Genomic DNA, 23,971 nt, shown 5'->3' on the forward strand with positions numbered 1-23,971 from the left:
AAGAGTTTGTTATTGAGAAATTCAGATTTTTTTTTTTTAGTAATGTAGTAAAGTGAATTAAATTGTGCTTTCCTGTCATCCTTAGGCTCAGTTAGGTTCCATAAATAATTTGATTTGGTGCTGGACCAACAACCTGAGGCATCCCTGCAAGTGCCCTGAGGCTGGGTGGCACGGCGCAAAATTTTGGATCCACTGGACTAATAGATTGTTTATTCCCTAGTCACTGCTTATAACCAGGTTATATTCACCTTACATGCAACAGCCCACATCTACCAAACATTTGTATTGTTAAAATTCAAGTCCCTAGTCAACTGGAACGTTAAGGGAAATATTGTTATTTTGTTATATAGATAAGAGGGTGAAGAGATTATGGTACTGAGATAATGGGGTGCAGAGATTATTGTACTGAGATAATGGGGTGCAGAGATTATTGTACTGAGATAATGGGGTGAAGAGATTATGGTACTGATATAATGGGGTGCAGAGATTATTGTAATGAGATAATGGGGTGCAGAGATTATTGTAATGAGATAATGGAATCGGTATGTAATGCCGCCGGATCAAATGCGGCAGCCTGATGGATCAAAATCCCGACTGCAGCAGGTAAGTAACCTAACCCTCTCCTCTCCCTACCCTAACCCTCCCTTAGTGGTGCCTAACCCTAACCCCCCCCACCCCTAGTGCCTAACCCTAACCCCCCCGTTAGTGCCTAAACCTAACCCCCCCCTCCCCGCACCCTAAACCTATCCTCTTCTGGGGGGGGTGCCTAACCCCCCCGTAGTTGTGCCTAACCCTAAACCCCCCTTCCCCTACCCTAACCCTCCCGAGGGGGTGCCTAACCCTAAGTCCCCCCAGGAGTCCCTAAACCTAACTACCCCCCCCCCCCCATGGCTAAACGCTAAGACACCTGTCTTACCTTTGTTTGGTATGCAGGATGTCTGTATTTTGTAGTGGTGACGCCTATCTTTAGTTTCATGTTTGGATGTCAGTGTCGGTATATTGTCGGGCGGAATAGTGCCCGCCGGTATCCTGACTGCATCCCGAGATAATGTGGTACAAAGATTATGGTAATTTGTTAATGTGGTGCAGAGATTATTGCAATGAGATAATGTGGTGCAGAGATTATTGTAATTTGTTAATGGGGTGCAGAGATTATTGTTATGAGATAATGGGGTGCAGAGATTATTGTAATGAGTTAATGGGGTACAGAGATTATTGTAATGAGATAATGGGGCGCAGAGATTATTGTAATGAGATATGGGGTGCAGAGATTATTGTAATGAGTTAATGGGATGCAGAGATAATTCTTATATATATATCTATCTCTCTCAATCAGTGACAGATCCTAGAGGGTGTGTGATAAGGGCGGTTGCCCCCCGTAAAATATAGCCCCAGCTCCGCCCACCTACTGTACCTGTAGGCTGCACAGCAGTGCAGATGTGGGAGAGCAGAGCCAAGCATGGTTAAACTGAGGGGCAGCCGAGACCCGACGGGGGGGTGAGTGACATGGGATTTGTAGTTTATCTTATGCTGCTCACACTCTGACCAGGAAAAGATAAACTACAAATCCCATGAGGCATTGCCTACAGCACGAAAAGTCTGCGAAGTTGCTACATTAGAGCCTGAGCACTGGCATGCCTTGTCTCCTGGACTCCTGGTTGGTGACATGTATGGATGAAAGTTCCCGGTGAAGCTCCTGCAGCCTGGCACGCTGGTCAGTAACCCATCTGATAGAGAGGCTGGTTGTCACAGTCTGGAGAGCAGCACTGTCACACTGTATGCTGTGTTCATAGCTAAAAGCAGTGCTGCAAAATTACTAATAGCTCCAGCATATCTCTTGTTGTTGTGCTTGGAGGGAGAAACAGCCTGTCACATTTGGAGGCCTCTTTTATTACTGTTAACCCCTGGCTGGATAATTTCTGAATTGCATGTCTAGTGTGTACCTCCTGCCCTGTCAGTCAGTCAGAGGGATGCATTCTCCTCCATTCACAATAGTGTTGTGTACATACTTTACTAGTATACCTGTGTCCATGCTATTACATACATACAGTACAGAGTTCATTAGAGGCAGGCTCCCAAGAGGCATACAATATATGGGGATGGGGGGGTGATGGGCATATAATATATAGGGGGTGAGGGGAGGGAGTGATGGGGAAAATAATATTAAGGAGGGAAGGGAGTGACCATATCATATATAGGGGGTGAGGGGAGGGAGTGATGGGCATATCATATATAGTAGGGGAGGGAGTGATGGGCATATCATATATAGGGGGCGAGGGGTGGGAGTGATGGGCATATAATAGATAGGAGGGAAGGGAGTGGACATAAAATATATAGGGGGTTAGGGAAGGGAGTGATGAGCATATAATATATAGGAGGGAAGGGAGTGGGCATATAATATATAGGGGGTGAGGGGAGGGAGTGATGGGCAAATAATAAATTTTGGTCATACAGTCACTATATACACTGCATTGTAGAAACAAGGGGGGAGATAAGAGGGTGAGTTGCCTCATGGAGCCGCTTGGGAGAGGGGATTGAGGACCTCATTCAGAGTCGGTCGAAGCGGGCACACGGTCGTACGCCACCGATGTTCGCTAAACTGCGCATGCGTAAAGTTCGCAATGCGCGTGCGCAAACTAGCTATTGCGATCAGAAATTTCTCTCTCCTTGAACACAGCCAGGTCGGTAGTTTGAGTGACAGGATGAGGCGTTTGTGGGTGGTAACAGGGGCAGGTGCTTGTGAACGGGGGAGTGGAGATCCGAACGCAGGCATGCCTAATTATGCGAACGGCGTTTAATGGGAGTGCATAATTAACAAAGTAGTGTCATGGCATATGTGACATGGGAGTTTGTACACTGACCTGATCGTAGTGCTTAAGAGAGGGTATGGTCAACCTTAAGCTCTACGACCAGCTCTGATGGTTCCCGATGGTCTCGATTAATCCTTATATGCCCGGAGATGACGTGTAATGCGTACGAGAAGGGGGCGTTTTTTTGTCTTACGGCCGCATCCTCCCCTTGGTCGGCCAGCTAACGATCCGATCTAAAGGACGCAACTTGCGAGGGAATCATTTGCATATCCGGCCCCTTTTCCCTTACGACCGTGCAGCCGCTTCAACCGACTCTGAATGAGGTCCAGAGTACTTAGGATAGGTCATAAAGACAAGGGAGAAAAGAGGGAAAATTGTAAAGAAAGGGAAATAAAAGGGATAAAAGTAATAGTTTAAGATTAATAATGAATGGCTATGATGCGAGGTCACTGTGTGAAAATGGGAGGATCCAGGACTGGAAGTGGGAGGAGGAATGAGTAAAGAGGGGAGGGGTCAGAATTAATTGTTAAACCGCCCCGCCTAAAAGAGAAGTCTAGATACATCCCTGCTCTCACTATGTATATATAAAACCCTGACCCCCTCCCACCAGTATCAATGATGTTACTGCCAGAGAGTCCGGGCATATCACACATCTACAGTCTCCATACACTTCTACTATTTCCCGTAGTTACACCTCACACATTGCCTCATGCTGAAGACACAGATACTCCTGGATCTCACCCAATAATAACATCACAACATTCTCCACAACTAATAATGTATGATAGGGAATCGGTAGGATATCCCGGCGGCCGCATGGCCGGGAGTTCGAATCCCGGCAGCGGCAGCCCGACAAAACAGCATGTCACGACCATGTCTAGTTTTCACCTTTTGCCTGTTGACTTACCACTGCCAGCTGTCTCCATGGATCTGTGTGTAATTTGCCTGAAGGACCTGTTCTGAACATGTTGCTGCAGCACTTCTCTATGCATTCCTTCCACAGTGATTATTTCACCTGGGTCCTTTCCTGTCAAGCCACGTAGTTCCAGTCCAAAGTCAAGTTCCTAGTCCATCAGTTCAACTCAACAAGTCTTCCTGCCTGTCCCAGTCCGGTTCCTCCTAGTTCCTGTCATTTATCATCAAAGGCAGTTTTCACTGCTACACAAATCTTGCAAATAGAGCTATCTACGTCATCTGTGGTTCCAGGTATGCCGGTCTCTATTGAATCCCGATCACCACCTGAGACAGGTAACTCGCAGACACCATTTGTGACAGAATGTTCAGGCCCAACGATGGTGGCGGATCAAGCACCTAATAAGGGACTAGGGGGGTCATTCAGACCCGGTCGTTAGCGCCGATGCGCTAGGACCAGGTCGATGGCCCCCCACAGAGCATGCGCACGACGGCTCCGGCATGCGCATGCGTGAGACCCGCTACGACCGACAGCACTGGTCGTAGCGGGTCTCTTTCCAAAGGGGGCGAGCTGTCGATGTTGATTGACAGCTCGCCCCGTTTGGAAGGCGGACCAGGGGGGTGGCAGCCCAAACGGAGGCGTTCCCATGGGAACGCCTACCGTTTGGGGGAGGCCCCACTGACATCACTAGTGATGTCAGTGTAGAGCTTCCGGCTCAGACAGAGCCGAAATCTCTCCGGGGCTTACGACAAGTGAGACCCTACCCTAGGGTCTCGTCGTAAGCCCCGATGGTCGCGATGGTCTCATCGCGACCATCACCCGAGCGGTCGTTAGAGCTGTGGGTGTTAACCCACAGCCTAACGACCGCAACAGAGGCGGGCGGTCAGGATGCAAGTGGCCGCCCAGTTTCGGAGCGACCGCTTGCATCCTCCGACCGCCTCTGAATCAGGCCCTAGATGCTTTCCGTAACCTGGTCACCCACTTGGATTCACAGGAGGTCGTTCAGCATCAAGTGCTACAGCTTTTGCAAATCCTGAATAACCGGCTAGATGTTACCCAAACCTTACCTGAACACCTAACTACGTTCCATCAGCTGCTGGAACAGCTTCAGGCTCTACTCAGCAAAATTTTTCAGATCATTCCTGAATTTCTTAGAGCTGCCTCTGTCTCAACTAAAACCTCTGCCTTGGAATCCCTAAGAAACAAGGATTCTTCCGAACCAAGTAATGTCCGACATCGTAGTTACCCACGCCCCAAGCTCTCTGTGGCCGAATGCCAGTGGCGCAAAGATGTACAGCTCTGCCTCTATTGTGGGAGTTCTGACCACTTCATTAAAGACTATTCCCTTTGCAACTCCAGCAGTGGTTCCAAGTGTCAACGTCTCAGTGCCCGTTCCGGTCCCAGCCCAGATTCTGCCCGTATCGGTCCCAGCCTGGATTCTGCCCGTTCCGGTCCCAGCCCGGATTCTGCCCGTTCCGGACCCAGCCCGGATTCTGCCCGTTCCGGTCCCAGCCCGGATTCTGCCCTTTCCGGTCCCAGCCCGGATTCTGCTTGTCCCAGCAGGGGACTCCAGGCAGCAGCCCCAGGAGGGGTCTCAAGTCTCATACCCCAGGAAGGGGTTTCAAGTCTCGCACCCCAGGAGGGGGTCTCAAGTCTGGCACCCCAGGAAGGGGTCTCAAGTCTGGCACCCCAGGAGGGAGTCTCAAGTCTGGCACCCCAGGAGGGGGTCTCAAGTCTGGCACCCCAGGAGGCGGTCTCAAGTCTGGCACCCCAGGAGGCGGTCTCAAGTCTGGCACCCCAGGAGGGGGTCTCAAGTCTCGTACCCCAAGAGGGGGTTTCAAGTCCCATTCCCCAGAAGGGGATCTCAAGTCTGGCACCCCAGCAAGAGTGGGTTTCAAGTCCCATTCCCCAGAAGGGGATCTCAAGTCTGGCACCCCAGCAAGGGGTCTCAAGTCTCGAACCCCAGGAGGGGGTCTCAAGTCTGGCACCCCAGGAGGGGGTCTCAAGTCTTTTACCCCAAGAGGGGGTTTCAAGTCCCATTCCCCAGAAGGGGATCTCTAGTCTGGCACCCCAGCAAGGGGCCTCAAGTCTCACACCCCAGGAGGGGGTCTCAAGTCTCGCATCCCAGGAGGGGGTCTCAAGTCTCGCGCCCCAAGAGGGGGTCTCAAGTCTCATACCCCAGGAGCGGGTTTCAGATTCCAGTCCCCAGAGAGGAGTGTCGTGTACTTCTAATTCTGATCATGGTTCCTGTTCAGCATCTCCTGAAAATATCGTTCCAGTGGACGACAATCTCTGTAGTCTGTTCTCAGCTTTGATTGTTGATGCTACTGTCTCTAGCTCCTCTGGACCCATTCCAGTCCCATCAGTTGGTCCGAATACCGAACGTCTGTCAGCTGCAGTTGTTTTGACTCCTCATCAATTGGAGCATCCTCAAGTCTCTTCCAGCCCTGCACCTGAATGTGCTCCACAGTCCTTGAACACACAGGATTCATCGGATACACCACCATGCATTTATTTTGATGGGGACTTATCTCAATACTATGCTTTATTGAAACAATTCTTCGCTATGATGAATTCTTCTTTGCCATGTGGAGTCAAGCCTACTAATATTGTAGAGTTTATTATCCCATCTTTTCAAGGTAAAGCTTGGGACTGGGTTGCCCCTATTTACGCCTCCAATGATCCAATGCTTCTAAATATAAAGACTTTCAGTGAAGCTGTTGTCAATGAATTTGGTCCTTACCCTGTAAACCAAAATTCTAGCGAAGTTCTCAGTTCCAAAATACTGTCCAAACAGTCTGTTTGTGCTACCAAGAATTTGTCCTCCACTCCACTGAAGTCCGAATTAGGTCAAGTTTTCAAGGGCCAGCGTGCTGAATTCCAGGCATCCCAAGAAAGCAGCACTACTGAATCTGTAACCCTGAACATGACTTGTGTGCACACCTTCTTGTCCTACTGTACCTCCCAAAATTCTGATCCTGTCCTTCCCAGTCACATATTTCCACAGGAGTTACCAGAGATCCCATGTCCGTTGGTTGGCACATAACGTTCTCGCAGTAAAAAGAAGAATCAGCGAAGGTCTTGAACTATCTACTTTGTAGACTTTCCACTCCAAGTACCCTAACAAATTGAGAATTGGGAAGATGTCTGAAGAAAGTTTTTTTTTGGTGTCCGGAGTCCACCCATAAAGAGGGGGGTACTGTCACGACCATGTCTAGTTTTCACCTTTTGCCTGTTGACTTACCACTGCCAGCTGTCTCCATGGATCTGCATGTGTAATTTGCCTGGAGGATCTGTTCTGATCATGTTGCTGCAGCACTTCTCTATGCATTCCTTCCACAGTGATTATTTCACCTGGGTCCTTTCCTGTCTGTGAACACTGCTAGCCCTGATTGGAATCACAGGTGTAGTTCTGACTCAGTGCTGCAGAGATGAATACTCCCTCTGCATGTTGTGCCTTCCACCACTCAGAATACTACTGCCAGACCACCTGTCCATATCCACCAATTGCAGCCAGACCCAGGGTATATATATCCTCCCCTGATAGCATTCTGGGCCTGAACATCTCATTACTTCCATGGTGTATGGTTTGTGCTGTTTCTGTATCCAAGTGTATTCCTAAAGCCTGCTACAGCAACCCCTGGTGCAATCCAGAAAACCTGCTACAGCAACCCCTGGTGCAATCCAGAAAACCTGCTACAGCAACCCCTGGTGCAATCCAGAAAACCTGCTACAGCAACCACTGGTGCAATCCAGAAAACCTGCTACAGCAACCCCCGATGCATCTAGAAAACCTGCTACAGCAATACCCATCAATCCTGACGTCCTGCTAGCATCAGCTAATAGTGAGTTCCTGTGCTCTTGACCTTAGTCCTGTGCTCTGCTAGCTCAACTCCTGCATCATGCTTCCTGCTGTGGATAAACTCCTGCTCCTTCTACCTACCCACTCCCTCCCTGAACCTAAATCCCAAACCTACCCATTCCTTCCTGAACCTGTAATTCCCAATTATCCAATCCAGCCTGCACCTGAGTCCCAACCTTTGTCACAGCATTTCCGGATCACCCTGTTTAACCCTCGTCTCAGTATTACCTGATTTCCCTTCAGCCATTGTCACGTTATTCCAGTCCAGAGTCAAGTTCCTGTCATATCAGTTCTATCCACGTTGTTCCAGTCCAGAGTCAAGTTCCAAGCTCATCAATTCAAGACACGTAGTTCCAGTCCAGAGTCAAGTTCCAAGCTCATCATTTCAACTCAACAAGTCTTCCTGCCTGTCCCAGTCCGGTTCCTCCTAGTTCCTGTCATTTATCATCAAAGGCAGTTTTCACTGCTACACAAATCTTGCATATAGAGCTATCTACGTCATCCGTGGTTCCAGTCATGACGGTCTCCATTGAATCCCGATCACCATCTGAGACCGGTAACTCGCAGACACCATTTGTGACACAGCAGAGCCCGGCAGCGGAAGTCAGACAGCGCTGGAAATCCCGATCGTCCTAAGTTAAGTATCACCTAACCTAACCCCCCTAACCCTAACCCTCCTTAGGGGTGCCTAACCCTAACCTCCCCCCCTGTGCCTAACCCTAATCCCCCCTCTAAGTGCCTAACCCTAAACCCCCCCTTCCCCGCTGCCTAAACCTAAGTCCCCCGGGGGGGGTGCCTAACCCTAACCTCCCCCCAGGGGTGCCTAGCCCTAACCCTCCCTCCCCCTAGCCTAACCCTAACCCTCCCGGGGGGGTGCCTAACCCTAAGTCCCCCCCGGGAGCCCTAAACCTAACCCTCTCCCCCCGCGGCTGTCCGCTGGCGGCGCCCGGCATCCCTTTGATTGGGATGCCGGGCGCTGGTCTCCCGGCGTCAGAAAAATGACAGGCGTCTAGATTTAGATGCCTGTCATTTAACCCTCGCCGGGATAATGCAGTCGGGAAGCCGGCTGTCGGGCTTACGTCAGCCGGCTTCCCGATTGCATCCCATAACAGTATAGAAGAAAGGAAAAAGGCAAATGGGGATGTACAGGCAATTGTGTATCTGTAATGGGTACAGGGGGACCCACACCACACACCCTCCACTCAATGCTTTACTTACCTGCTGCCTCTCCTGCCATTTCCTGCTTCTGGCATTACCTTAGGAAATATGACATCAGTGCCGTAATTCTGAAGTACATTACCAGAAGTCTGGTGCCAGTGCCTTTATTTCTGAAGACAGTGCCGGAAATACATGTATGTGGAAAAGACTGTGGCACAGTTTTGATAGTACGAGCACGTGCCAACACCAGTTTTTTTGGTGCCCACAGGAGGAGACCCATGGACGGGTGCACTTGTCCCCATCCAGCCTTAAAATGCCCCTGTGCACAGGCAGCATAGAAAAAAAAGGGGAAGATGTTCAAAAAAGTTGAAAAGATAAAAGATAATACTAAGAATAATCTGTATAAGAAAAACAAGTGCTGAGAAGAGAAATAGGCAAATGAGGTGGAAGCGAGAGATGGAGTAAGAGGGGGGAAAGAGGAGGAGGGGGGAACACTGAAGATAGAGTGGATGAAAGAGAGAAATAGAAAAATAAACAGGCAGCATCGGAGACAACATCTAGTTATTTAATTATACAAACAATTAGCATTTAGATCTGATGAAAGGATTATAGGTGACCTAAGCAAAGCTCTGCCCCACACTAATACCCTCATCCCAGCCATATACATAAAACCATGCCCACCTGCTTTTGTCCAAGTGTGGGCAATGTGGTCAGTGCTGCCTGATTGGCCACTTTGTTTCACATGGCCAAATTTGTGGGCAGTGGCTAAACACTATTTGCAGAAGAAGACCCAGCAGAGAGGGGCAAGTTACCTTGAAGAGCCAGAGCTTGCAATGGAGGCGACGTGGTTCCAGATTTATTTTATAAGGAATGCGATTTTTACTTTCATGGCAAAGGCTAATACTAATGTATTTAGGAACAATGCCAGATTACTTACATATAAAAGTCAGGAGAAAACAAAGCTACTAAAATATGCAGACTAAAAATTGCTCGTGGCATCAGGGCCTGATTCAGAGCCGCTCGTAAGCGGCGGCTCGTTCGGTCCGAGCGATGTTCGCACATCTGCGCATGCGTATGGGTTGTAATGCGCATGCGCCAACCAGTCAGTGCGGTCGGAAATCGTGTGCTCGCAAAATAGCGAATGCCTGCTAATTTGAGTGACAGAATGAGGCGTTTGTGGGTGGTAACAGGGGAAGGTGCTTGAAAACGGGGAGTGGAGATCCGAACGCAGACGTGCCAAACGGTCAAAACGGGCGTTTTAAGGGTGTGCATAATTAACAAAGCAGCGTCATCGACCACGTCACTTGGTTCTCTTTTAGTCTGAACTGCTCGCATGATTGCGGTAGGAAAATGCTACCACAAGAATAGCGAGCAGTTCATACGCCGTTCGATGTACTCGATTAATCTAATAAATAGCGGAGATGACGTATGATGCGAGCGGCCAGGGGGCATTTTTTTCAAAATAGCGAGCGCATGTTTCGTTCACTTGTTCAGACATAGAGGCGTCAACAGACCGCAAAGAGCGAGCGCTTCATTTAAATATCCGGCCCCTTTTTCAGAACAACCGTCCGCAATTTGCGTCCGGCTCTGAATCAGGCCCTCTGTGTGTGTCGGCGGCAGGAAAATTAGATTGTAAGCTCCGCTGAATAACGGTCTATGAATGTACAGTACTCTAGAATACAATATGCTGCTGACAAATTAAGAAAATCCACAATTTCAGTAGCTTATAAGAACTAACATCTAAGGCCCCAGGGAAGTATCACACATCCGGTCCACTAACAGCTGTCAATTCATTTAAAACTATCTTTATCCCAGGCAAATCATTCCCAAATCCTGCCAGCACCCATTAACCCCCTCCCCTCCCCACACAAACACACACAACACCCATCACCCTCCATTAACCAATTCATCTCCACACTAGTCGATTACACCCATTAATCAATCTCCCCCAGTCTCCATTATTCATTCCTCTCTAATCATCTATCCTGTGAGCACCCATTACCTTCCCCTACCCAGCAATATATTCACCCCACCCAGCACTGATTAGCCCAATCCAATTAAGAATCCATTAATCAATTCAACACCTTAGTACTCATTAACCCAGCAAAAGACGTCTCACGAGCTAGATACCACCCGTGATGCAATCCTTATAACTGAGCCTTGTGCACCCAAATCCTCCCACCATGCACTGTGCAGACCTCCCTAGAGCAATTCAAGTACACACACATAAACTTAGGGGGATAGAGCATAGATGCCCCTTGAATCCTCTACTGGGACCCCTAACTGACCCACCAGGTAGGTAATGTGTAACGGATCACATCCCTGTAATCACTTTACTTCCTGCTTCGGTGGCCGGCAGCACTACTGCACATGAGCGGTTCCCAGTCCACGCATGTGGGAGTGTCCATTGCTGGGTAGGGAGTGTAGCCTGTAGGCTACCTTGGCTAGCATCATCTGAAGATGGTGTTAGCTACTACGGTCACTATGGAATACATTCCAGGGGTTTGGTAAAATTCTGTATTTTAGCAGCCCCCATATTCAATATCTGCTACAATCTGCTGAAATTTGTGGATATCCCGACTTGTTTCACCTGCCAGCCTGCTGGAAGTGAACTGCGGAGCAAATTAAGGTGGAATCAGAGTGTTGAGGGAAGTGGCTGGGGGCTGTGTCCTGTCCTGCAGCCAGTGACAGATGTAAGGGGATGAGGCAGATGCCTGTGTTTTTTCAGGTATCCAGTGAGAGCTGTGAGAGGAGGTGGCAGGGAGACTGGCCTAGACAGATATTAGGCACTTTATATAAGAGATCCTGAATGCATTACATAATAACCTGCTTGCTAGTAAAATACTGTAACAGATCTGTGCATTTATTCCACTTTTGACACTATAATGAATCATTTAGTTTAAAAACAGTTAACAATGTATGAAATCTGATACACAATAAGTTGTGTTTTATCCTCACCAACCAGCCAGTGATACCAAAATAGCTTCTAACATGACTAAATACATGTTTGTTGTTTATGTCTAATATGATATCCATGGTGTCCTTTGCCTATGAAATATAGGTAGATGTAGAGGTTCTCATTTACATACATCTTTAAATACCTCAACTGAGAGCAATTTAATCTTATCATTTTTTTTGTCTGTAATGATTCATCTAAAAGGAACGTTTTGAAAGAGGATGATCTGTCCGACCAATGGAAATAGGGACATGGGGCGGATTGGCCATAGAGCTCACTGGGAAATTTCCCGGAGGGCCAGTGATATGATGGAGCTGTCTGCCAGCCAGGTAGATTTTTTCTTTTATGAAACTAGCAGTGAAGGGGACGGTGTTGTGGGACAGGGGGGTTAGCAGGGGTTTGCAGGGGCCCGTGTCAGCTGCTAAGAGGGACATTTTCCCACCTGTGCAGGCGCCGGCACCCCCTGTACAGTGTCAAGGAACAGGGGACATGAATGTGGGGTACGTATACACTCAGGAGGAAGTCTCTCCCCATAGGTGCTGACTGCTGTGGGTGGGACTATGTGATCTACACAAGGCTCCTATTTATTTTAATGTTTTTTTCAGAGGGGCCGTGGCCACACCTCACCGGAATGATCATGCCCCCTCTCAGTGTCGGGGCCTTAGGCTGCTCTCTATGGCTCTGCTTGCAAGTCAGAGCTCTTTATTAGGCCAGAAGAAGGCCGGTTACTGACCAGCAGCAGGTAAGTAGTGAGAGAAATAAAAAACAGTAAAGAAAGAAATGTAAAAAAAAGTTGAGCAGGAGATGACGGTTTAGGGACTTTCATGGACTGATCATTGGTTCTGATCTGCCTCATCCAATTATATACAATAAAGGCTGTAACTAGAAGTAAATGTTTGAAGGCTTTTTATGGACTGCCTTGTTCTTGTGGGCTTAGGGCCTGATTCAGAGGGTGCATGCAGGGGCGCCTAGAGGGGGGGGGGGAGTGGGTACTAAATACCCGGGCCCGGGCTTGCTGGAGGGGCCCAGCAGGGGCCCAGGTACGGCACCACTCCCCCTCCCCTCTTACATCACAGCAGCCCAGCACAGAGACTGCTCGCGCCTGCTAAGAAGCAGCCACAGCAGTCTCCTATGCTTGTGGGGGGGGCGATCAAGCTGATCGTACCCCCACTGGTTATGCGCCGGGCTGAGGGGGCTCACTGCGCCCCCGTTGCCAGCGGTGCTGCAAAACTTTTTTCTTTTTACCTAATGGGGCGTGGTCATGCCTCCCTGTGATTAGGCTATGCCCCTTTAACCCGGGCTCGGCGCAGCTCTTGGTGAGCCTGGGTGCATGCACATAAGCGGGAACATCGGTTACACATTGGTCAGGCCATCGGACCTCTGGGCAACCCGATGCTGTCTGTGAATGAGCAGTTCTCCAGATGTCCATCTGATTAAATCTTCAGTGCGTCCACAATTGCTAACCATTCTCCGTGCGCAGTGCGGCATTGGTGCATGCACAGTGGCAAAAGATTGCTCTAATGCTTCGGACATGGACATTGCCTGCACCTCTGCATCAGGCCCTCAGTAATCCCAAACGCCCTCATTTAATATTATGCATGTGTTTTTAAACTGTCAAAATAAAATGTTTACACAAATTCATAAATGCTTAAAGCAAACCCAAGAAAGCTATGCTAGGTATTCACTTTCTAATTTACCTCCCCCTGCAGTGGGCAAAGCAGCAGCAGGTACTGTAAGTACACCTGTGACAGTGACTGGTGCTAGCACAGAGATGGACAGGTTCTCTCTGGGGGATATGTTCAGTATCCCAACACAGGGGATGCCGGCGTTTAGATTCCCGGCGCCGGTATCCTGACCGCCGGCATCCCGAAGGTAAGTAGCAGGGTTGGGGTTAGGGTTAAGGGGAGGTATAGGCACTAAGGGGGGAAGGTTAGTTTAGGGTGCGGGGAGGGGGAAGTTTGGTTTAGGCACTACGGGGGAGGTTAGGTTCAGGCACCGGGGAAGGAGGGTTAGCGTTAGGCTAAGGAGAGGGGAGGGTTAGGACACCTACCTACCATCCCTGTCAGGATGCGAGCGTCGGGATTTTGACCTCCAAGATCCCGAGCGCCTGCATCCCGTACCCATCCCCTCTCTGATATAGAGTTGTGCACCCTTTTCATTTTGTCTGTTCCTAGATAACATATTGGTGCTTTACAAATGCTATTAATAAAATGTAACCATACAGTAATGCAAGTATGCAGATGTTATTTGTGCAGCGTTAACAAGTTTTACTAAAAAAGGTTTTCATTAAATTAAAGAAGGTCATGCTTTGCTTTTGAGGGTTTTTTTTAAACATGTATTTCTAGGGAAACAACAATGTCTCTTTGCGTAATCCAAGTATGTAGTTTCAAGAACTGTTGTACCTGTGCAATAATTAGCGTTATGGCAGACTTATCTAGATAATGCCTTTTCTTCGAGGTCCATATAGTCCACAGGGAAACCATGGGGATATTATGGTAGGAAGACCAGCCACGAAAAAGCTAAAGCTTCTGCTCCCTGAATGCCCCAGGTCCTCCTCCATATATACCCCGCCCCTAGCCATAGGACTTCAGTTTAGTTAACAAGCCTCAAGCAGGAGAAGGAAATAGGAGAAGGAATAACAAGTACACCAGAAACACTCTTACATAGGATGAGGGAATCTGTGACCGAAAGAATATAACTGTTATGAATCCCAAGAAGAATCTCTTCAGAAGGAGTCAATAGTTTTGAGGATTTTATAGCATGTTAGGATCAAACGAAGGACAGTGCAGTTGTAACTCAAGGCTGGAGATGCCAGACAAAGGTGGAGATCTAGTGGTCATGGAGCAGCCTTGAGGGCTGGAGATACTTGGCAAGGTGGTGACCTGATGGTCACGGAGCAGCCTTGAGGGCTGAAGATACTTGGCAAGATGCAGAGCAGCGGAGATAACTTTGATGTACAATAAAGTCAACTCAGACGCTGCACTGATGTTGCAGCAATTTATAATGACTGAAGACAGAACTGTGTTAAATGCCGCTGAGATGATGCGGCAATTGTGATGACTGAAGATGCTGTACTGCGGTTAATGCAGCTGGGATGGTGCAGCAGTGGAAAGATAAAGTGTACACACACTGCAGAGGTGGTTGCGGTGTAAGGCTGGAGATCCTCGGACACAGAAGTGCGCACTGTATTGCCGGAATATGACACAGCGCTTGGAAGGCTGGAAATACTCTGCAGCGGAGATAGCTGTAATGTCATGCTGGATTGTGAGGTGATGCGTACACTCGCTGCAGAGGTTGTTGCGGTGTTAGGCTGGAGACCCTCGGACGCAGCAGTGTGTACTGTGCCGCCGGAATATGACACGGCACTTGGAAGTCTGGAAGCGCTCTGCAGTGGAGATAGCCGCGATGTTTACTGCAACCTCACACCCTGTAGTGCGGTTAATGCTGCTGAGATGTTATTCGACAGGAGACTCGACAGACTCAGGACTGGAGACACTGACAATCACAATGAGAGATACAAACTCTATGGAACCGGAAACACGTGTAAGACGCTATCACCGGCATCTGAGCAACGCACCAGCAAGGCAGAAAAAAGAAGGAAGAACCAATCCAGTCCCGGCAGGAATGACGTACAGCCGGATGGAAGGACTTCATGAGTTGACAGCATGACATGAAAACGGGACACTACCTTAAGAAGGTATCCCTCTCTTGTACAAAGAACAGCTTTACCCTGGTGAAAAATAAAAAATGGGGAGCGACAAGATAGCGCTGCCAAATCAGAGACTCTGCGAGCAGACGAAATAGCAAGAAGAAAAAGTGTCTTTGCTGTTAACCACTTCGCATCTACTGAGTCCAAAGGTTCAAATGGGGAAGCTTGTAGTCCCTTAAGAACCAAAGACAAATCGCATGGTGCTACCGGTGGAACAAAAGGAGGCTGAACTCACAAAACTCCTTGGAAAAAAATTCTAACATCTGGTAATGAAGCAATCTTCTTCTGCTACCACACTGACAGTGCAGAAACCTGTACCCTCAAAGCGGCCAGGCGTAGACCTTTGTCTAATCCTGCCTGAAGAAAAGCCAGTACCCTGGAAATCCTGAATATCTTAGGATCATACTTCCTATAGGAACACAATTGACCAAAAGAATACCAAACTCTGTAATAGATGCGGGCAGAGGCAGGCTTCCATGCTCTAATCATCGTTTGAATTACAGAACTGGAGAAACCTTTCACTCTTAGGATGGCAGATTCAAGAGCCACGCCATCAAAGCCAGACGATGTAAGTCCGGATGTTGACAGGGACCCTGCGTTAGCAGATCCTGCCATAGAGGAAGAGGACCATCTACGGACAGATTCTGTATGTCGGTAAACCAATGACGTCAGGACCAAGCCGGAGCCACCAGTATTACCGTTCCGCCTTCCTGTTGAATTTTCGGAGAACTCTTGGGAGTAGAGAAACCGAAGGAAAGAGATACGCCAGCTTGAAATCCCATCTTCCTGCGAGTGTGTCCATGAAGGCTGCTGATGGGTCTCAGGACTTGGACCCGTACCTGGGGTCCTTGTGGATGTGGCGTGATGCCATGAGATCTATCTCTGGTACACTCATTTGTTTACCACGAGCTGCAACAAACCTGGATGGAGAGACCACTCTCCGGCTTGTATGTCTTGGCGACTTAAGAAGTATGCTTCCCAATTGAGTGCTCCCGGTATGAATATAGCAGAGATGACCGGAAGATGACATTCTGCCCAAATCAGAACCTTTGTCACTTCCTTCATGGCTGCATAACTTCTTGTGCCTCCCTGATGATTGAGGTAGGCCACTGTAGTCGCATTGTCGGACTGGATCTGGACCGGCCTGCCCTGGAGCAGGTCCTGTGCCATGACAAGATCTCTGTATACTGTTCGCAGTTCCAAAATGTTTATTGGCAGATGATTTTCTTTATTTGTCCATCTTCCCTGAAGGTGTGATCACCCGTCACTGCCCCCCATCCGCGAAGGCTGGCGTCAGTGGTGAGAAGCACCCAATTTGGAATCCAAAACGGGCTCCCTTTGTTTAGATGATCCTTTCTCGGACACCACAGGAGAGGAGGGAGTGACGAACCTCTGGAGTGAGAAGGATCCTCTGATACCTTTATAAGATGATTCTGTCTGTTCTACCTGGAGAGAATCAATCTTTGTAGAAGCCTGTAATGGAACTGAACATACCCTACCATGTTGAAGGTGGATAACATTGCTCCCAGGAACACCCTTTGTGCCCGAGAATCCAGAAACGCTCCCAGATTTACCATCTGCTGTGTTGGAGAAAGTGACGATTTCTTCCAATTGATTATCCAGCCATGCCTTTGTAGGCAGGCTATGGTCATTTGAAGATGGTTTTGTAACATAACCGGAGTCTGCGCCAATATCAGAAGGTCATCCAGATATGGCAGAATTCTGACTCCCTGACGCCTGAGATAGGCCATCATGACTTGCATTATTTTGGTAAATACCTGGAGAGCCGTAGATAGGCCAAAGGGTAGAGCCTGAAATTGGTAATGTTGCTGAAGGACAGCAAACCATAGGAATTGTTGGTGGGATGGTATAATAGGAACATGCAGATATGCATCCTGAATGTCCAGGGAAGCCATGTAATCCCCCCGGCTCCATTGCCAAAATAATTGACCGGAGAGTTTCCATATGAAACTTGGGTACATGGATTAACCTGTTGAGGGTTTTTAAATTTAGTATAGGGCGATAAGCCCCATTTGGATTCTGAACCAGAAACAGATTGGAATAATAAACCCTTTCCCTGATGAGACACAGGAACTAGGACTATTACCCCTGCCTGTAGCAGGGAGTGAAAGGCTCTCTGAAAAGCTAAGGCCTTGCCTGCATCTGATGAAGGATCTGTGCAAAAAAACTTCTGGTGGGGATGTCTCCTGATAGTGAGGGCATACCCCTGAGAGACCACTCCTCGGACCCAGGCTTCTGTAGTTGTTTGATGCCAATAATCTGCAAACTGAAGAAGTCAGCCTCCCACCCTGGGATCCCCCAGGAGGGGGCCCACTCCATCAGGCCAAGGGCTTGTTGTCTGGCTTAAAAGCTGGATGTGTTGCCGGGCCAGACCTCTTAGCTTGTCGCTTAGACTTGCGGAAACAAGTTGTCCTGGAGGAGGACTGTTCCTTTGCTCGTCCCTGAGGACAAAAGGACTGAAAAGAAACCTGCCTAGATCCAGTATTTGACGTAGATGGCAGATTTGCAGATTTTGAAGCCACCAGAGTAGTGACTATATATTATCCAACTCTGCTCCAGAGTACCTTTCCATAGAAAGGTTAGACTTCCAGTGCCTTCTTAGATCCTGTATCAATTTTCCAAGATCTTAACCAATGGGTCCTGCATGCCACTATTGATGCTGCTGATGCACTAGAAGCTAAATTTCCAGAATCCACTGCAGCCCCTCCCAGATAGGAAGCTGCTTCCTGTATGTGGGAGATATTCATCATCTGTTCTCTGGTAGCATTTGGTAGAGAATCTTCAAATGCCCCCATCCATTCTTCAACAGCTTTGGCTACCCAGGCTCCAGCCATAGCTGGACGAGTAACAGCTCCAGGTGAAGAAAATATTGTTTTTAAGACATGCTTCAATCTATTTATCTGTGGAATCCTTCAGAGAAGATGCTGATGGAATAGGCAATGTAGCATTTCTGATTAAATGTGTTACATGAGTATCCACAGTAGGAGGTACCTCCCACTTATTACATACAGAGGCTGGGAAAGGATACAACAATGTTATTCTTTTATTCACATAAAACCGTTTATCCGGATTAACCCATGCCTCATCTATAAACTCTGTAAGCTGTTCAGATATTGGGAACTCCGTTTTGACCACCTTCCGGTGGTGATTAAACATTGGAGCCTTCTTGCTATGAGCTGGTTCATCATCCTGAATATCTAGGACTGATTTAACGCCCTCCCAAAAGAAGGAACGTCCACTGTGGGCAGTTGATCCTCCTCCTCCTCAGAACTAGATCCCAGAGAGACACTCTGTAAATCATCAGATTCCCCTGATGATGCATCTGAATCCATATGTTGGGCAGACTGATATAAAGATAACTTGGGCTCTGGCGCATTGGCCACTACTGGTCTGTTATCAACATTAGATGGTGCCATACTCATCCTTCCATGAAGGATGCATAGGAGGTGCAAACAGTATACTGTGGACACCCCATCCAAGGAGGCATCATAGGAGCAGCCATACAATCCACAACCTTTATCATAAACTGGGACAAAGAGGAAACCCAAGATGGCTCTTGTCCAGGGACAGGTAAACTAGATTGGTGAGATAGCTCTTTATAACAGACAACACACAAACCATCCTTTACGTCCTGATAGGACACATAAGCTGTACATGACTTACCAGCACAGGCTGCTGCACCTCCTGTTTCCCATTATCTTTTGACATGGTCAATAAAGGCTTCACAAAATCTTAATTGAATGTGAAGTACTCAGAAAGAAACCTCCAACCCAAGTGGATGGAGAGAAAACAGTGATAGGTATAATTGACAAATATATATAACTAAAAGACAGTGGACCTCATTCAGAGCCGCTCGTAAGCGGCAGTACGCTCGTTCCGAGCGATGTTCGCACATCGCGCATGCGTACGGTTTATAATACGCATGCGCGAACCAGTCAGTGCGGCCGAAAATCGTTTGTTCACTATATAGCGAAGGCCTGCTATTTTGAGTGACAGGAGGAGGCATATGTGGGTGGTAACAGGGGAAGGTGCTTGAAAACGGGGAGTGGAGATCAGAACGCAGGCGTGCTTAAAGGTCAAAGCGGGCGTTTTATGGGTGTGCATAATTAAAACAGCAGCGTCATTGACCACGTCACTGGGTTATTTTATAGTCAGAACTGCTCGCAAAATTGTGGTAGCAAAAACCAACCACAAGAATAGCGAGCAGTTCATACGTTGTTCGATGTACTCGATTAATCTAATAAATAGCGGACATGACGTATGATGCGAGCAGCCAGGGGGCGTTTTTATCAAATAAACGAGCGCATGTTTTGTTCGCTCGTTCAGACATGGAGGCAGCAACAGACCGCAAGGAGCGAACGGTTCATTTGAATAGCCACCCCCTTTTTCTGAACGAACGAGCGGCCGCTTACGAGCGGCTCTGAATCAGGCCCTGTGTCAATCAGCATCTAGAAAACAGTCACATACAATACACATGTAATATCATTACAATCGTCTCTAAATCGACTACAGTAACGCAAAGGAATGGTAGGACATAGAGCACCATATACCTTAATCAAGGGAGAGGTATACAGGGAGACTGACCCAGACCCTCCTGAGACCACCCCAGGCCCTCCTGAGACCACAGCTACAGGGCGCACTGAGGGTAGACCGTGAGCGTCTCATATACACGTGTAGGGTAGACGGAGCAACCCAGACACGCAAAACCCTATATATGGACTGCGTCTGGGTCAGGGGAGGAGCTGCTAGCTGCTGGGGGAGCGCCTACCTCCCCTAAGCTGCGTTAACTAGACGGGCATGCTAGCCACGTGGCAGCAGAAAGAGTCTGCTGCTGATCCCCAGCATCAGATGATAAGGCCCCGGCTGGTATAGTGACGATATGGACAAACCTGGGCCCTGAAAGCAGCGGATTCTGGTGCGTCTCTGACACCAAAAGCAACGACTGCCTCACACAATTCCTCGTAAAGTAAGGAATTGCCTTACCTGACATCTCCGAACATCCGGTGCAGTCCAGGTCGCAGCATTGCTGCTAGCTAAGCTCAGCCGCGACCCGCTGAAATTACCAGCACAATTACTTATGTTGCGGCCCGGTGGAGGTAGATGGAGCCGCAGTACGTGCATTTTAATTCAGACGCTTGGTACTGCCAACTTAGAAAAACATAACATAAAATAAAACATAAATAAAAGCTTATGACTGCTCTGAGCAGTCCTCCTGTTACAAAGGTGCATCTTGATCCTGCCGCACCAAACGATCAACTGAAGTCCTATGGCTAGGGGCGGGGTATATGGAAGAGGACACAGGGCATTCTGGGAGCAGAAGCTTTAACTGTTTGGTGCCTGGTCTCCCAGATTGGGGGTGCCTGCGGTGTCCTCAGCGAAGGAGTGCTGACAGTGTCAGCTGTGCGGGGATGCCCTCGTGGTGGGAGTAGCAGCATCGCTGACGGCATCCTCAATACATGGGGCAGTAGTGCGGGGGTGTTGGCAGTGTTCTTAGTGCAAGGTGCCGGCAAAGCAGGTGTGCCAGCGGTGTTCTCAGTGCATGTGTGCTGACAGTGATGGCAGTGCAGGGGTGCCTTTGGTGTCCTCAATGTGGGAGTGCTCTCTCAGCCAATAAGTGTTAAGCCCGTTCAATGCAAAACCTCGCAATCCAACAGTGGAATCGCAAGGTTTTGCCTCAGAGAGGGATCTGGGGCAGGCAGTGAGATCTGAGCTGTGGCTCCTATTGACCCCGGATCCCGCTCATCTCTAATTGACAGTAACAGTTTGTTCATTTCTTAGTTGTTGCTCCTGCTCCAGGGCAGGCCCTGCCCCTAGTCGCACCCCCCGATCCCACCCCTTGCCGACCACACTGCAGGGGTTTTTGCACATGTGCACAATATATAAATAGTTTTTACCATCAAATTCTTTTGATGTGATGGTTAGTTACCATCGCATCAAAAGTTTCAATGGTGGAAGCCCAAACATCATTTGATGGTGGGCTTCCACTGTCCATCTCTACAGCGATGTATGGGAATACATGCGTGTGGTAATCTGTATGTGATTCACTTCCTGTTTCACCAGTATTAGAAAATGTTGCTCCAAGTCCACAGGTCATCTGATATCCACCCTAAGCTGCTCTAGGTGACATTACTGCAGCTGTATAATACTGTTAGCACAAATACATGGGTTACACTTACCTGCTTTCAGCTGAGAAGGTCCTCCTCGGCTCCCTCCGGCACTCCCTGGTCCCTCCTCTGGCTCCGGCTGCTGCTACAGACTGTGTTCTCCCAGCAGAACACAGTAAAGTTTAAAATAAAAAAAAAACGTTTTTTTGTTTCTAAACTTTACTGTGTTCTGCCGGGAACACAGTATCAGACCAGCAGCTGGAGCCGGAGGTGGCTGCAGCGGCCAGGTAGGTGGGGGACAAGGAGGTGAGCGGAGGGGAGGTGGGTTGGGGGGGACACAGAATTACCGCAGCTGTAAACAGTGCTGCACATGTGCCGCTTTTGTGAATGTAACGTTGCATGTGGGTAATGCAGTGGGTAATGATTACAGCTGCGGTAAGTTAGAGCAGGCAGGTAAAAGTAGCTACTGTACTGTACTTCCCAAAAACTGTCATCGCAAAAATGACAGCTTTACGGAATAGATAGTTATGGAGAGGAGGAATGATGAATTCCATGCGAGTTTTAAACCTAATTACCTCCATCAAATTTTTTGTAATGATGACTAGGCCCCATAATCTGGATAGCAGATACCTCCCAATGATGGGGTCCGCAGGACAGAAGCATAATTTGGATTTGGGCACACATCCCAGGGGTGTGTCCTGCAGTGTATCCCCCTGTACTGTTTCATTCCTTGCTAGAAGAGTACCGATGATTGGGACTTAACTCCCCAACTGCCCAGACAATGCAGCCCTGATTAGTCCCTCTAATTGGGACTGTTCTGCCAATATTGGGACAGTTGGGAGATATGTTAGTATATGAGAGTGATATGTATTCAAAATGACAGGAGGTGACCGGGGGGTGGTAGGTAAAATGTAGGCGTGCCAGTGCGTTCGAACGCCGTTTCATGGGTGTGCATAACTTATCCACTGTGATGCCATACGCAGCTTGAGTACTCACAACGTGCAATGAAGTTAGCAACTCCTAAGAATGGTCAGAGCTTGTGCAAGTGTACGTGAGGCTGCGATGTCACTCAATGTTACCGATGGTTTTGCAGTCTTGCTAACAAATACGGATGTTTGTAAGGTAAAGTGGGCGTCCTTATGTTGTGCTGTGATGGCATAGCGATCGTAATGGATGAGCATACTATTGCAGTGAGATTGCTTGCGTAATTGCTATTGCAATCACAGTTGCGATCCGTAGTGAATCAGGCCCATAATGCAAATGTGAATATTAACTTTCACGGTTTCTATGTAACTACCAACATAACTGTGTAATCTGTAACCATTTTTAACCACTTAACTGGCATGGTGGTATGTACTGCGACTGGAGCCAGAAATGCTTCCTCTGGCAAGGTCGCATCACATGCGATCACACCAGCCGCTCTGTCCCTTAACTACTGCAGAGGAGATTTGTTCTGCCCAAGTGCAGAATGGATCTGTTCCAGTGGCGTAGCAACGGTCCCCACAGACCCCGCGGTGGCTTGGGGGTGCCGACAGGGCCAGATTAAGGGGGGATGCAGTGCCCCAGGCCCCCCTATCTCATACTGACGGAGCACAGGGGAGAGTCAGAGCCATCACCAGGGCCGGTTCTCCCGTCACGCATGGTACACAGGTGCGTATGGCGCCACATAGTGAGGGGCGCCTCAGCTGCATACCATGCAGGCGCGGGCAGACTGTGTCTCTGTGACACAGCTGCACCGCATGTGTAGCGCTACACCGGTGCCGGCAGCTGTGTGTTTGCTTTAGCAGCTGATGAGAGTCAGACAGACTCTCATCGGCTGCTGCTCCCACTGCCAGAGCCGGACATCTTCCGGCTCACGCAGTGGGTAATGGGAGTGACGTCATGACATCACTCCCATGATGCAAAGCGATGGACGGAGGAGCTGATATCGGCGGCGGGACCAGGAGTAGGAGCGGGTTTCAGGTAAGTGTTTTGTTTTTTATTTTTCTTATTACGTCTCTACTGCGGGCGGGCGATTACTACTGGGGGCACCACAAGGGGGGATTACTACTGGGGGCACTACAAGGGGGGCACCACAAGGGGGGCTACTACTGGGGGCACTACAAGGGGGGGGACTACTACTGGGGGCACTACAAGGGGGGGCTACTGCTGGGAGCACTACAGGGGGGCTACTACTGGGGGCACTACAAGGGGGATTACTACTGGGGGCACTACAAGGGGGGGGCTACTACTGGAGGCACTACAAGGGGGGGACTACTACTGGGGGCACTACAAGGGGGAGCTACTACTGGGAGCACTACAGGGGGGCTACTACTGGGGGCACTACAAGGGGGATTACTACTGGGGGCACTACAAGGGGGGATTACTACTGGGGGCACTACAAGGGGAGGGAATACTACTGGGGGCACTACAAGGGGGGCTACTACTGGGGACACTAC

General features: G+C 48.8%; 1 protein-coding gene across 1 annotated transcript in view; it reads left to right on the forward strand.

Moving 5' to 3' along the window:
* The first annotated feature begins 1,665 nt into the window (after positions 1 to 1,665).
* Positions 1,666 to 23,971, forward strand: part of LOC148517065 (uncharacterized) — a 47,655-nt gene continuing 25,349 nt past the window's right edge. The window contains exon 1 of the mRNA XM_088479170.1: positions 1,666 to 1,714. The gene's annotated coding sequence lies outside the window, so the exon portion shown is untranslated. The remainder of the gene's footprint in view (positions 1,715 to 23,971) is intronic.

Source organism: Taudactylus pleione, unplaced genomic scaffold (genome assembly GCF_031769625.1).
Source record: "Taudactylus pleione unplaced genomic scaffold, aTauple2 ptg000227l, whole genome shotgun sequence".
NCBI lineage: Eukaryota > Metazoa > Chordata > Amphibia > Anura > Myobatrachidae > Taudactylus > Taudactylus pleione.